At 39.4% G+C, this 14989-nt stretch overlaps 1 long non-coding RNA gene across 1 annotated transcript in view; it reads left to right on the forward strand.

Moving 5' to 3' along the window:
* Positions 1-244: 244 nt before the first annotated feature.
* The window catches only part of LOC121371362, a 33258-nt gene continuing 18513 nt past the window's right edge, over positions 245-14989 (forward strand). The window contains exon 1 of the long non-coding RNA XR_005957792.1: positions 245-535. This is a non-coding gene — a long non-coding RNA (uncharacterized LOC121371362). The remainder of the gene's footprint in view (positions 536-14989) is intronic.

The raw sequence follows: 14989 nt of genomic DNA on the forward strand, positions 1-14989 counted from the left end.
TTATTTTTCTTCAGTTATAATAATACATGTACCAGGAAAATATTATCATCCGGTGATTCTACTTATATCTAAGCGATTTGATATTTCTGGAACCTTGACAATGTCGTTTATCGAGTTTTCTGACAAGTGTATTGATTGAATAATGGGCTGTCCGAACAACTCTGACATGCAATGATTTTAGCAGTATTTTGCAAATACATAGGGGAGGTAATCTGAAAATGATTTTGTTCCAGAATATCTCTTACATTGGATCACTGGCATCAAATAGGCGATTTTATAGTTCGTTCAATACAAAGTGCAACGATACCTTAAAAGTCAGACAGTATCAACAGTATCTTCAGTTTCTGATCATTTAAGAAACTGAACTGTTAAAAAACGATCGCACCTGAAAACCTAGGCTAAACTCTTAGTGCTAGAAGCATTCTGTGACCTTAGTTCAGTCTCATCCAGAAGTTAACCAAAAGTCACCATTCTAGAATAATGCATTTCTTACGACTATCCAGTATACCGCTGTTCTTTCTGATTTTTGTGAGAGGTAAGTTTTATGTTATTGAATAGATTGGGTTTTTTCTTCATATACGTATATGTCAGGACTTTAAATAGTATTGATTTCGAATTGTATCTCCACATCTATTATTCATAAAATGACATAAATTATTTAGCATACTAGTATTCATATTTTAAAATAACTTTCAGCCTTTCCACCTCGCCGATTCGATTTATGTTCGAGTTCTTGTGAAAAATAATTTAAATGGCGGGTGTTTCCTAGCCCTCGGTTTTGTGAATAATAATTCAAATTCTTATTAACACTGGAAAACCCCAAACAGTGGCGTAGCCGGGGTGGGGGGTGGGGGGGGGTGGGTGGGCGGGAGGGGGGTGGGGGGGGGGGGGGGGGGGTAGCGGGATACATACATACATAGTGCGGGTTGTCTCCCCTAATGTGGGTTATCCCCCAATATAAAATTGTGCTTACGCCAGTGCCAAAAACCACGACTTCTGAAGACCAGTTTCTAAAATTTCTAAGTTCTTAAAGCGGCTGATCCGACTTATTAGTATAAAATATTTTTGGTTTGTACAGCATTTTATATCTTTAACTAACATTATTTACAACTTTCTGTTTAAAATATGAATTATGGCAAATGCAATGTGTGTCTAGTCCTCCTGGTGAGGTTAAACTCAATTTAAATATATATATAATTTTATGCGAAACAATACCTCAAAACATAGGGTCGGGCTTTAACCTCCAGGTTCATCACTCTAGATATGCACTATAAAACGTTTAGTTAATAGTTAAACATTGTTTTGTTTAATGGCACCGCAAGAGTACATTGATAATTCTGTATTGGCTATTGCATGTCAAACGTGGTAATTCTGACACCCAGTTTTAGAGGAAACCCGCTAAATGTTTCCTTTAGAACTTCTGAAGCAAGGAATCTATTGTATGTACTTTCCACCGACAGAACAAAACATACCAGTCTTTTAAATGCCAGTCGTAACATTTAGAGTCTAAATTAGCGACTCAGTTCAAAACTTAAAACAAAGTGTGGACTTTTTAACTTGGGAAATTATATCAGTCCTAAGTAAAAATACCTGAAAATTAATATATATATAAGGCATCAAACTGAATGTTTCAAAATCCATGCGTATTGGAGCACTAAACCTGAAAACCACTAAAATATTAGCATAATCCTGCAGGGCCCGAGGAGTGATTTATAAAGTGGGCGGAGGTTGGGGTGAGTGGTCAGTTCGAGGGTCTGGGCGATGAAAATACATGTATTTGAGGGCCCAAATTTGTTTAAGGGGATTCGAAGGCATGCTTTCCCGAGAAACGGTTTACATGTCTGCATAAACGTATCTACATGTCGCAACTTCTAGGATACTTTAGGGTATGCATGCTCTTTGTATGCAAATTTCAAACAACGCCATACCATTCTGGTATAGAGGTTATTCCATCAGTATTATGATATCCAAGGACTCCTGAGGGCAATCAAAAATGTATGGCAGACAGTTGGAGACTATATCTATTAAATACAATGCATCAGGCTGAAATGATGACTGATGCTATTCCATATTCTTCAACTCTTTGGTGAAACTCTTGCACATTTATTATTTTTTCATCGGCTTGATGAAGTGACGAACTTGACAGCTGTGGCGGCAGTACACATGACGGGTGCCACCGGTGGGTCAAGGTATGCTCACATTTCGCGAACACCTGATATCATCACTGTTATCACTGTGATTCAAGAGTGCATATCATTACATCTGTGCTCAGTTTTGATTTTGTAAACTAGTCTGGGAGTGGCAGTCCTCTTTGTGGCAATGCAAGCAGGATGACATATCCTGTAAAGGATGTCATCGGAAGTGTAACCCTATACTATAAACGAGGCACTAGATAGAGATGTATGGAATCAGATACGGCCCTGATCACGTATTACGGGTTTGTCGTTGAGATGCGTATTACATAGAGATACGGCCCTGATCACGTATTACGGGTTTGTCGTTCAGATACGTATTACGTAGTGATACGGCCTGATCACGTATTACGGGTTTGTCGTTGAGATGCGTATCACGAAGAGATACGGCCCTGATGACGTATTACGGGTTTGTCGTTCAGATGCGTATCACGTAGTGATACGGCCCTGATCACGTATTACGGGTTTGTCGTTGAGATGCGTATCACGTAGAGATACGGCCCTGATCACGTATTACGGGTTTGTCGTTCAGATACGTATTACGTAGAGATACGGCCCTGATCACGTATTACGGGTTTGTCTTTGAGATACGTATTATGTAGAGATACGGCCCTGATCACGTATTACAGGTTTGTCGTTGAGATACGTATTATGTAGAGATACGGCCTGATCACGTATTACAGGTTTGTCGTTGAGATACGTATTACGTAGTGATACGGCCCTGACAACGTTTTACGGGTTTGTCGTTCAGATTTAATATCAGGAGTTGAAATGTGGCATTTCCAGTCTTTTGAGCAAGATAATGTCGAACAGTGCTCCCCCACCCCCTTTCAAGACCACTTAACTTAAAAATATTTTTGTAATGTTCTGAAAGAGATGCATGACTTAAGTACATGGATTTGTCTTCAAGAGTTATTTAATATTTAAAGCGTCTAGACTTAAATATCTGATCACCTTTTCTTATAGTTGTTTATGTCTGTTAAATGGCGTCAGTCAGTTGTAATGTCTCATATTGTGTGTGACAAGTTCGGTACACACAATTGTTCTTTGTTGGGTACTAGTTGAGAATCCGGGGAGTGCAAACTTTGCACCCGTGAGCATTTTAAAATATTCAAGAATCTGTTAGTCTCAAAAACATATTACAATGGCGTTTACTGTTAAAATTTGTTTTGTTTAACAACCCCATTGATTTATTAATCATCGGCTATTCGGTAATTGCCACATATAGTCTTAGAGAGGAAACCCGCTACATTTTTCTATTATATGCACCGTCCCACAGACAGGATAGAATATACCACGACCGTTGATATACCAGTCAAGATGCAACGACTGGAACGAGAAATAGCCCAATGGGCCCACCGACGGGGATCGATCCCAAACCGACCGCGCAACAAGCGAGCGTTTTAGCACTGGGCTACTTCCCGCTTTTAATGCATTATGATCACATAATAACAAAGCTAGGATTTTATTAATACGGCTTTGTCAAATTGTGAATGGCCAAGTCCAGATCTAAGACTTCATAGGAGGTCGACTGATGCGCGGTCAGTCTAGGATTGATCCCCGTCGGTGAGCCCACTGGACTATTTCACGTTCCAGCCAGTGCACCACGACTGGTATATTAAAGGTTGTGGTATGTGCCATTATGTCTGTGGGATGGTGCATATAAAATCCCTTGCTACTAACGGAAAAATGTTTCGGGTTTCCTGTCTATGACTATATGTCAGAATTGTCAAATGTTTGACATCCAATAGCCGATGATTAATAAATCAATGTGCTCTAGTGGTGTCGTTAAACAAAACAAACTTTAATTTAATCTCCTAGGAGGGTTCTAAAACGCACGTGCATTTTTTAAAGGGGTTACACACCAAATTATGGATGATGATGATGATGATGATGATGCTAAAATTAAGGATGATGATGATGATGATGATGATGATGATAATCATAATTCATACTTTAAAAAAAAACTTGTACATTCTGTGAAGAATTAAAGACGTCGGCCTGAGCAAATTGGCTTTTTTAAGGTTAATATGTTAATTGAGCCGTTAAAACTCCTTAACATACTCCAACCTTAAGATACAAGTTAAAGTTTGTTTTGTTTAACCATACCACTTGAGCACATTGGATTATTAATCACAATCCCTGCAATTTAGAAAATATCCACGACAAACCCCCCCACAAAAACATGCCATTAAAAAACAAAACCCTGAATAGTCCAAGGCAAAAACGTGCCGTGGAGAATTGAAAACTCCACGGCAATCTCCACGGCATTGTCAATTGCCGTGGACAATTGCAGGGGTCGAATCATCGGCTATTGGAATGTCAAACATTTGGAAATTCTAAAATAACAGTCTCAGAAGAAACCCGCTGCATTTTACAATTAGCATCAAGCGATATTTTATAAATTTTATGTACAGACAAGACAAGACGTATCACGGTATTTGTTATACTATTAAGACCGATGGCTTACCATCAGTGCCACCGAGGCTGGTTTCATGTTCATGTATTTCCGTGCCATCCTTGTCCTGGGTAAATACCTTAATTAAATCCTGTATGTTCATAACATGTAGTGATGCATATTGCCAACATATTCGTATTGCGATACAGGAACCTGATATATTGCGATATATTGCGATATATTGCGATACAGGAACCTGACTTGTGATACGTACCACGATATAGTGCGATATATTGCGATACAGGAACCTGACTTGTGATACGTACCACGATATAGTGAGATATATTGCGATACAGGAACCTGACTTGTGATACGTACCACGATATAGTGCGATATATTGCGATACAGGAACCTGACTTGTGATACGTACCACGATATAGTGCGATATATTGCGATACAGGAACCTGACTTGTGATACGTACCACGATATAGTGCGAAGACCAATTCTCATTAGGCCTATTACAATTTATAAAGTGCTCTAATTTCATGTACTGTTTGTATAACTTAATAACATGATACTGTTTGGTCATTTGGTCATTTGGTTTAACGTGAAGTCCTCGATCTAGCTGAACGAAATCTAACTACTGTATTTGGAATGTATTATTCGTTTTAATATGAAAAACAGTGTTGAAATCATAAATCTATAATCATCATTAATATAAAATATATTAACTACAAAGCAATATATTAGTATTCATATGTATAATAAAATTATTAAACTATAACATCAATTAAGGTATAAACGTCGATCCAGAATCTATCACGAGTAAAATAAAATAATAGTAATAATAAAAATCCTAAAACCCTAAATAAAAAACAAAAATTAAAAACCACTGAAACAAAACAAAAACACATATACAAACAACCAAGAACCCCCCCCCCCCAAAAAAAAAAAAAAAAACAACAACAAAAAAACACAAAAAACCCATACAAACACAGAAAAGAAGAGAGAAAGAGAGGGATGGGGGAGGGGGAAAGACCTCCCCCCACACTCACATACACCCCCCCCCCCCCCCCAAGTTCCTTTTGTTGCAGGTATTTTTCAAATATATGATGTTGATCATTTCTGAATACAATGTTAACAAAATGCTTCCTAGATGGAAATAACAGTTTGACTGATAACATCAATAACGGAGGCGTCGTCACCATGGCTGCAAATTGCTGTTTTATGACAACTAACCGAGTATCACTAATCCCTACACGAAGCAGTCATGATTAATATTATAGTAAACACAATACATGATAACAATCTTCCTCTCTGCAGCTGCTGGGTCGAAATGGAGTAAGGTCTTGTTTTGTTTTTCGGTACAGGGTGAGTTTATGGGCATCAGGGAAGGCGGGGCACAGCCCAGTGGTAAAGCGCTTGCCTAATGCGCGGTCGGTCTAGGATCGATCCCCATCGGTGGACCCATTGGGCTATTCCGCGTTCCAACCAGTGCACCACAACTGGTATACCAAAGGCCGTGGCATGTGCTGTCCTGTCTGTGGGATGGTGCATATAAAAGATCCCTTGCTGCTAATGGAAAACATGTAGCTGTTTCCTCTCTTAAGACTATATGTCAGAATTACCAAATGTTTGACATCCAATAGCCAATGATCAATAAATCAATGTGCTGAAGTGGCGTCATTAAACAACAAAGTTTAACTTTTTATGGGCATCAGTCGTTCAGTATTAAACCATCTGCCTTTAAGATGGTAGGTACTAAATGGGTTCGCATCCCGGTACCGGCTCCCATCCACAGTTGGCTTTACGGACACGATGGTGAGGTGTAAGGCCATTACACCGACTTCTCTCTCACTAACTACCAACCCCTGTCCTGGACAGACGTACAGCTCTGGTGGCTTTGCATCGGCGTAGGAAGCGGGGGGGGGGGGGGGGGGGGGGGATTTGCCCCTCCACTTTATAGCAGCAGCGATAGTTTATATATATATATATATATGTATATGTGCGTGTGTGTGTGTGTGTGTGTGTGTGTGTGTGTGTGTGCGCGCGCGCGCCTCACTTTTTGGCACCTTCCTACGCCCGATTACTTTATTGGATGTCAAACATTTGGTATTTTGGCATGTAGTCATCAGAGGAAACCAGCTACATTTTTCCATTAGCAGCAAGGGATCTTTTATATGCAATTTCCCAGACAGGAAAGCACAGGCCTTTGACCAGTTGTGGTGCACTGGTTGGAACGAGAAAAAAACAATCAGAGGTGTGTGAAGAAGACAGCTAGAAACTCATCTGAGATTGATAGGGCCATCGATCCCAGAGCGACTGCATGGTTTTTAAACCGTATCTGAGGTTGATAGGGCCAACGATCCCAGGGTGACTGCAGGGTTTTTAAACCTCTTTTGTGATTGATAGGGCCAACGATCCCAGGGCAACTGCAGGGTTTTAAAACCTCTTTTGTGATTGATAGGGCCAACGATCCCAGGGCAACTGCAGGGTTTTTAAACCTCTTTTGTGATTTATAGGGCCAACGATCCCAGGGCAACTGCAGGGTTTTTAAACCTCTTTTCTGATTGATAGGGCCAACGATCCCAGGGCAACTGCATGGTTTTTAAACCTCTTTTGTGATTTATAGGGCCAACGATCCCAGGGCAACTGCATGGTTTTTAAACCTCTTTTGTGATTGATAGGGCCAACGATCCCATGGCAACTGCATGGTTTTTAAACCTCTTTTGTGATTGACAGGGCCAACGATCCCAGGGCGACTGCAGGGTTTTTTTAAACCTTATCTGCGGATGATAGGGCCAACAATCCCAGGGCGACTGCAGGGTTTTTAAACCGTATCTGAGGTTGATAGGGCGAACGATCCCAGGGCGACTGCAGGGTTTTAAAAACGTATCTGAGGTTGATAGGGCCAACGATCCCAGGGCGACTGCAGGGTTTTTAAACCGTATCTGAGGTTGATAGGGCGAACGATCCCAGGGCGACTGCAGAGTTTTTCTATGGAGGGAGTGCAATGTCCACAACGGACACCTAAAGTATTCCACAGTACAGTAGCATGCATTATTTATATAAAGGTAGACTCCATCCAGAAACAACCAGCATACAAAAATATTACATCGTCCTCATCAAAAAAAGAAGGAAGGAAATGTTTTATTTAACGACGCACTCAACACATTTTATTTACGGTTATATGGCGTCCGACAGAGAGAGAGGAAACCCGCTGTCGCCACTTCATGGCCTACTCTTTTCGATTAGCAGCAAGGGATCTTTTATATGCACCATCCCACAGACAGGGCCTTTGATATGCCAGTCGTCGAGCTTCAAAACATTGGAAATACCATAAATCGAGCAAACAATTTTTGGGCCAATGAAAACGACGATAGGCAGGTCTTTATTCTTGGAGAGGGCGTGATGAAAATCTAGAGTTTATTTGAAAATGGCCTAACATCTTTTATAAGAGAACAATTTATATAGGCCTATTTATAAAAGGAATTCTGACTTATAACATCAATGTCTGTATATTCTATTTGTTTTTAATAATCTCATGTTTATTGTAGTTCAAGGTGTGTTTAATACGTACGAAATTATTGTGAGGTGAAACCGTATTTACTTAATCCCCTTCGTGCTAAGAAGCACATAGGCTGTAACCAGAGATCGCCACTGCTGCCTGTCTTTTGCCAACTTCTTCAGCAGCCCCCCCCCCCCCCCCCCCAGCTCAGACTGCCCTCTCGAATTTCCTTCTCTACTATCCTCCTCCATGTTTCTTTCAGTCTTTCTCGTTTCCTTTTTCCAAGAGGGGTCCATCGGAGTGTCACACTTGGTAGGGCTGTTTGAGACATTCTGATGACATTGGATCACCGCTATCAAAAACATTTTGGATATCTTAGGAATGAGCAATGTATGGATATCTCAATCGTTCATATCAGTAAACTGTCTCTCGCAACAAATCAAGCAAAGGCAATACGACCAACATTTACAAATATGGAGAAATAACGTATCACAATCATCGAGAGGGAAAGGTTACGAGCTATATAAAGAAAACTTATTTCTTGAAAATTATTTTAGTATACTTCCTGAAAAGCTATGGTCAGTTGTCATAAAATTTAGAACGTCTAACCATTATTTACCCGTTGAAACTGGTCGCTGGAATAACATGCCTATAGATGAGAGACTTGTACACTATGCGATGTCATTGATATTGGCGATGAGTTTCATGATCTTTTTGTTTGTAATTTTTTTCATGACTTAAGGGTCCAGTATATGCATTCATATTACTATAAACGACCAAATACTTATAAATTTAAAGAATTAATGAACAGTAAGCGAATCGGAATATTAAAGAAATTAGCATATTTTATAAATGTAATTTTTGGTAACTTTAAACGCCCCTAACCAAACAAAACAAAAATAACTAATTATTATTACGATGACATGTTTGCGTATAGGTACTTGGTCACACATGATGTATATCCAGATTATACTTATGTGAACACCAACTTGTAGTTTGTGTATAATGATGTTCTTAAATATGTACATGTATCTAATGCATTTAGAGTTTTTGTTATACATATTGTTCTTATAGAATTTTATTTATTGGTCTTTGTATATGTTTATTATCAACCATCTTATCACGTGAATGTTATAAATTATATATGTATATATTCCTCCTATGCCGTTGTGCAACGGCCCGAGTGTAAATAAATTCTTGTCTTGTCTTGTCTTGCCAATCTAGCGCCATCTTCGGCGCTTGATCTCCGATACCAATGACTGTGTGGAGGTTGTTAAATCGTATGAGCTATTATAAACATTATGGCGACCGAAACCACACTGAATATTCCTTCCTAGCAGTGAAGCTCGTTTTCAGACTATGCACTACAATCTATTTATCTTTGAACCGATTGTTTTTTAAATTGCACACAAAAATTTACAGAACAATTTTACTCCCCCCTCCCTCTCTCTCTCCGTCAAATGAAACAATTTTTTTTTTTTTTTAAACATTGATCACTGAGGCTGGGAAGGACTATAAGCATGATGAGTTCTTTTTAAAAACATTGATCACTGAGGCTGGGAAGGACTATAAGCATGATGGGTTCTTTTTAAAAACATTGATCACTGAGGCTGGGAAGGACTATAAGCATGATGGGTTCTTTTTAAAAACATTGATCACTGAGGCTGGGAAGGACTATAAGCATGATGGATTCTTTTTAAAGGCGCAGACCCTAATTTCAACCCGTAAAAATGGACACTAAGTTTGGTTAAGTTACACACATGTAAAGCATTTGGATAACGTTACAAGAGAGTGAAACAAGAGTCTGTGAAGTTGAAACGTGAAATACCGTTAAAAATAAACTAAAACTCGACTCCATAACTGTTAGCTCTCAGATGCACGTACGTTTTTAAAAATATTTTTAAAAATGCATTTTGTGGTATCTGAAACACCAGGATGACCAGAAAAACTTCGGTTGTATGGAAATGGTAATCTAAACAATAAAATATAAGTAAAGTATGATTTCAGTGATCATAAATGGCTCTAATAGCCAAAAAAAGAACCATGCCTATAGTGTTTTAAAACTTAGGTCTGTCCATTTAATATGTAAAAGTAATCATTTATAGAAATACCCGTTAGCTGTCTCCCTGACAACAAGTAAACGGGACGGGTAGAGGACACGCGAGCTGCTGTAAAATATGTTACAACGGCAGCAAACTGAAGATAGTCCTTTGACAAACACCTTTAGAATTGCTGCAGTAAGTCCACGTCCAACTACGAATGCCTTGAAAATCGATATGTTCAATCAAGAGCTTTGGTTGGAAAAGCAACAATAATCCCATATATTCTATATTTTTAACTAAGCCTATTCCATGGCAAACATGAATCATCAGATAAGTTTATTGTTGAAACGACAGGAGGAAAAGTTTTACCGAACATAAAAAAAACGCGCTTCGATGACATAATGCAGTGCAGTATGTTGTTAACATTTATATTTATGAGCCGACAGTCTGAATATAATTCAAGTCTTTGAAGATTTTTTTTCCGGTGAACAACAACGAGTTCAGTATTATTTAAAAAACCCAGAAATATAATTTAAAAAATAAAATATATCATTTAAAGGGACATTCCTGAGTTTTTTGCATTGTAAGATGTTTCCTACTAATAAAATATTTCTTCGATTAAACTTGCATATTAAATATATTTTCTTGTTTAGAATATCAGTGTCTGTATATTCAATGTGTTTCTGACCGTCTAATATTTGAAAGAAGACCAAACTGGATTTTATCTTCAAATAATTTCGTACGTATGAAAAAAACCCATATTTTAGGAAATAAAATGAAAATTAACCTAGTACAAATATTAGAACGATCAGAAACACATTTAATATACAGCCACTAATATTTTATGCAGAAAAATATATTTGATATGTAATTACAATCTTTAAAAAGTGTCTGTTAGTCGATAACATCTTTAAAATTGCAGCAAACTCTGCAATGTCCCTTTAAAGGTAAATATGGCAATACTAAATACATTGTAGATAGTTATTGTTTGTTTCGGTATATCCAGACATGTTCAAATCAAGTTTGTATATCTAAATGAGACGCCATAAGCGTACGAGACGGGGGGGGGGGGGGGGGGACAACTGCTTCTCTAGTGCTGAAGCAAATCTCAAATTCGAGCAAAAATGATACATATATTTGGGGAAAATGTGCTAACCTCAGACCTTTTTACCATATATTTCCATCATTCTACCTTCAAAATTAGTTATAATCCATGTAAAAATGCGAAGTGATTCGTTTGCAACCCTATATAGGCTATAGCAGTTTGGTAGTAATGCTCATATGAATAAAATTAATGGTGTTATGCAGATTCGGGCATTTTTGTTTAATTCGGACAAAACCAAGCCTGCCCCATACAAAAATGGGAGCACGTACGCCTCAGATGAAAGACGCAATAGTGTTGCCCAGTGTCGTGCATCCGAGGTATTGAATGGTGAAATCAACCTGACAGGTTTCGAGTTAGTGCTCATCCCGGACGAGGCCGTAGTAAGCGATAAAGGCTCATATGGTCTGGAAGCGGCACGTGCGTGCGGTCCGGCTGAAAGAAACAGTCAAAATATATATACTACTCAAAAGAATTTAAGGGTCAGATGATATTTTCGATATTATTTTCTGAATGTCAATTATATTAGCTAGACCATAATGTCACGCATGGTATTGTTCCATTTTGACGAAAGTGGGTCTAAGCAACCCATAAATGAATTCAAATCCACTGTCATTGACACTGTCGACTAGTTTTAATGGCGAAAACATGCTTACATTTTCACGTAAATTATGGCGAAAGCGAAAGGTCTGCTAAGTGCCCATAACTTGCTTTTTCACAAAGCGCTTCATTTGCACGCTTTGCACGTGTATTCCATGTTCCCAATGCTGAATTTCCGTATAATTGGAGCTTGCGTTCGTGTACGGTGCACACTCCAAATTCGACAATGGTACGACTTCAACTGACTATCGAAGATCGAGGAAGGGCTATTGCTTGGCTTCAGGATGGCAATACGCAAAGAAATGTTGCTCTGAGACTTAGTGTCAGTCAGTGTCGTTGGCCGACTGTGGCAACGGTACTAAGCAACGAATTCTGTTCGAAATCGTCCACGTTCGGGAAGATCCCGAAGCACTACAAATAGAGAGGACCGCTACATCACCAATATGGCTCTACGTCAACGCACAACCACTGCACGCCGATTACGTGACAATCTGCGGACTGCGACTGGAACTCGAGTGTCTGATCAAACCATACGCAATCGTCTGAGAGCCAATAATCTACGCTGCCGTCGCCAGGCTGTTCGACCACCACTCCTACCACGTCACAGAACGGCCAGACGTCACTGGTGCACGCTTCATCTGCGGTGGCAACGTGTTCAGTGGGGTCGAATGATGTTCACTGATGAGTCCAGGTTTAGTCTCCAGTTCAACGACGGTCGGGTTTGTGTCTACAGACGTCCTGGAGAGCGCTTCGCTGACGTTAACGTTAGACAACGTCACCGGTTCGGTGGTGAAAGCGTCATGGCGTGGGGCGGCATCTTTATCCACCACAGGACCCCCCTCTATGTGGTGGATGGTAATCTGAATGGAATCCGCTATCTGAATGAGATTATCCGGCCGTTGGTTCTCCCAGGCCTTCAGCAGATTGGCGGCGGGGCAGTTCTGCAGGATGACAATGCCAGACCCCACCGCGCCAGGGTGGTAACGGACTTTCTCAGACAACAAGGTATCGCCAGGATGGATTGGCCAGCATATTCGCCTGACTTGGCCCCAATAGAACACGCCTGGGATGAATTAGGCAGGAGAGTTCGGGATAACGATGCCCCTCCGACCAACCTTCATGATCTGTGTCAACTTCTTATGGCAGAGTGGCAGGCCATTCCCCAAGAGTTCTTCAGACGTCTGATCAACAGCATGAGGCAACGATGTGTCGAGTGTATTCGCGCCAGGGGTGGATTCACACACTATTAAACGAATGTTCTAATGTGTAAAATCCATGTTTGACAACCTTCAACTTTGACAGCATGTCATGTGACTTTCTTGTATACAGTGACGTTTATTTGTGGGTTTTTGTAAATATGGAACAATAAATAAAAAAATTGGTGTAGTTTACATCATCAATCTCATACACTCTGAAACTTATTTGGTTATACATTTTTGACCCTTAAATTCTTTTGAGTAGTATATATTTAAGTTTTAATCAGAGGCGTAAACGCTCAGAGCGTCCAGACTGGATGCGTGCGTCTACAAAAGGTATGCGATCACAACTTGTGGAGAAAGAAATCTCACTAAATCATGTATTTGACCATGGCTATTGAATACCGGTATTGTCCATTGTAACCAGTACTTTACAACTTGTGGAGAAAGGAATCTCACTAAATCATGTATTTGACCAAGGCTATTGAATACCGGTATTGTCCATTGTAACCAGTACTTCACAACTTGTGGAGAAAGGAATCTCACTAAATCATGTATTTGACCAAGGCTATTGAATACCGGTATTGTCCATTGTAACCAGTACTTCACAACTTGTGGAGAAAGAAAGGAATCTCACTAAATCATGTATTTGACCAAGGCTATTGAATACCGGTATTGTCCATTGTAACCAGTACTTCACAACTTGTGGAGAAAGAAAGGAATCTCACTAAATCATGTATTGACCAAGACTATTGAATACCGGTATTGTCCATTTTAACCAGTACTTCACAACTTGTGGAGATAGAAAGGAATCTCACTAAATCATGTATTTGACCATGGCTATTGAATACCGGTATTGTCCATTGTAACTAGTACTTCACAACTTGTGGAGAAAGGAATCTCACTAAATCATGTATTTGACCAAGGCTATTGAATACCGGTATTGTCCATTGTAACCAGTACTTCACAACTTGTGGAGAAAGAAAGTAATCTCACTAAATCATGTATTTGACCAAGGCTATTGAATACCGGTATTGTCCATTGCAACCAGTACTTCACAACTTGTGGAGAAAGAAAGGAATCTCACTAAATCATGTATTCGACCATGGCTATTGAATACCGGTATTGTCCATTGTAACCAGTACTTCACAACTTGTGGAGAAAGAAAGGAATCTCACTAAATCATGTATTTGACCAAGGCTATTGAATACCGGTATTGTCCATTGTAACCAGTACTTCACAACTTGTGGAGATAGAAAGGAATCTCACTAAATCATGTATTCGACCAAGGCTATTGAATACCGGTATTGTCCATTGTAACCAGTACTTCACAACTTGTGGAGAAAGAAAGGAATCCCACTAAATCATGTATTCGACCATGGCTATTGAATACCGGTATTGTCCATTGTAACCAGTACTTCACAACTTGTGGAGAAAGGAATCTCACTAAATCATGTATTCGACTAAGGCTATTGAATACCGGTATTGTCCATTGTAACTAGTACTTCACAACTTGTGGAGAAAGGAATCTCACTAAATCATGTATTCGACTAAGGCTATTGAATACCGGTATTGTCCATTGTAACTAGTACTTCACAACTTGTGGAGAAAGAAAGGAATCCCACTAAATCATGTATTCGACCATGGCTATTGAATACCAGTATTGTCCATTGTAACCAGTACTTCACAACTTGTGGAGAAAGGAATCTCACTAAATCATGTATTCGACTAAGGCTATTGAATACCGGTATTGTCCATTGTAACCAGTACTTCACAACTTGTGGAGAAAGAAAGGAATCCCACTAAATCATGTATTCGACTAAGACTATTGAATACCGGTATTGTCCATTGTAACCAGTACTTCACAACTTGTGGAGAAAGAAAGGAATCTCACTAAATCATGTATTCGACCATGGCTGTTGAATACCGGTATTGTCCATTGTAACCAGT

The sequence above is a fragment of the Gigantopelta aegis genome, chromosome 4 (assembly GCF_016097555.1).
Source record: "Gigantopelta aegis isolate Gae_Host chromosome 4, Gae_host_genome, whole genome shotgun sequence".
Taxonomy (NCBI): Eukaryota; Metazoa; Mollusca; class Gastropoda; order Neomphalida; family Peltospiridae; genus Gigantopelta; species Gigantopelta aegis.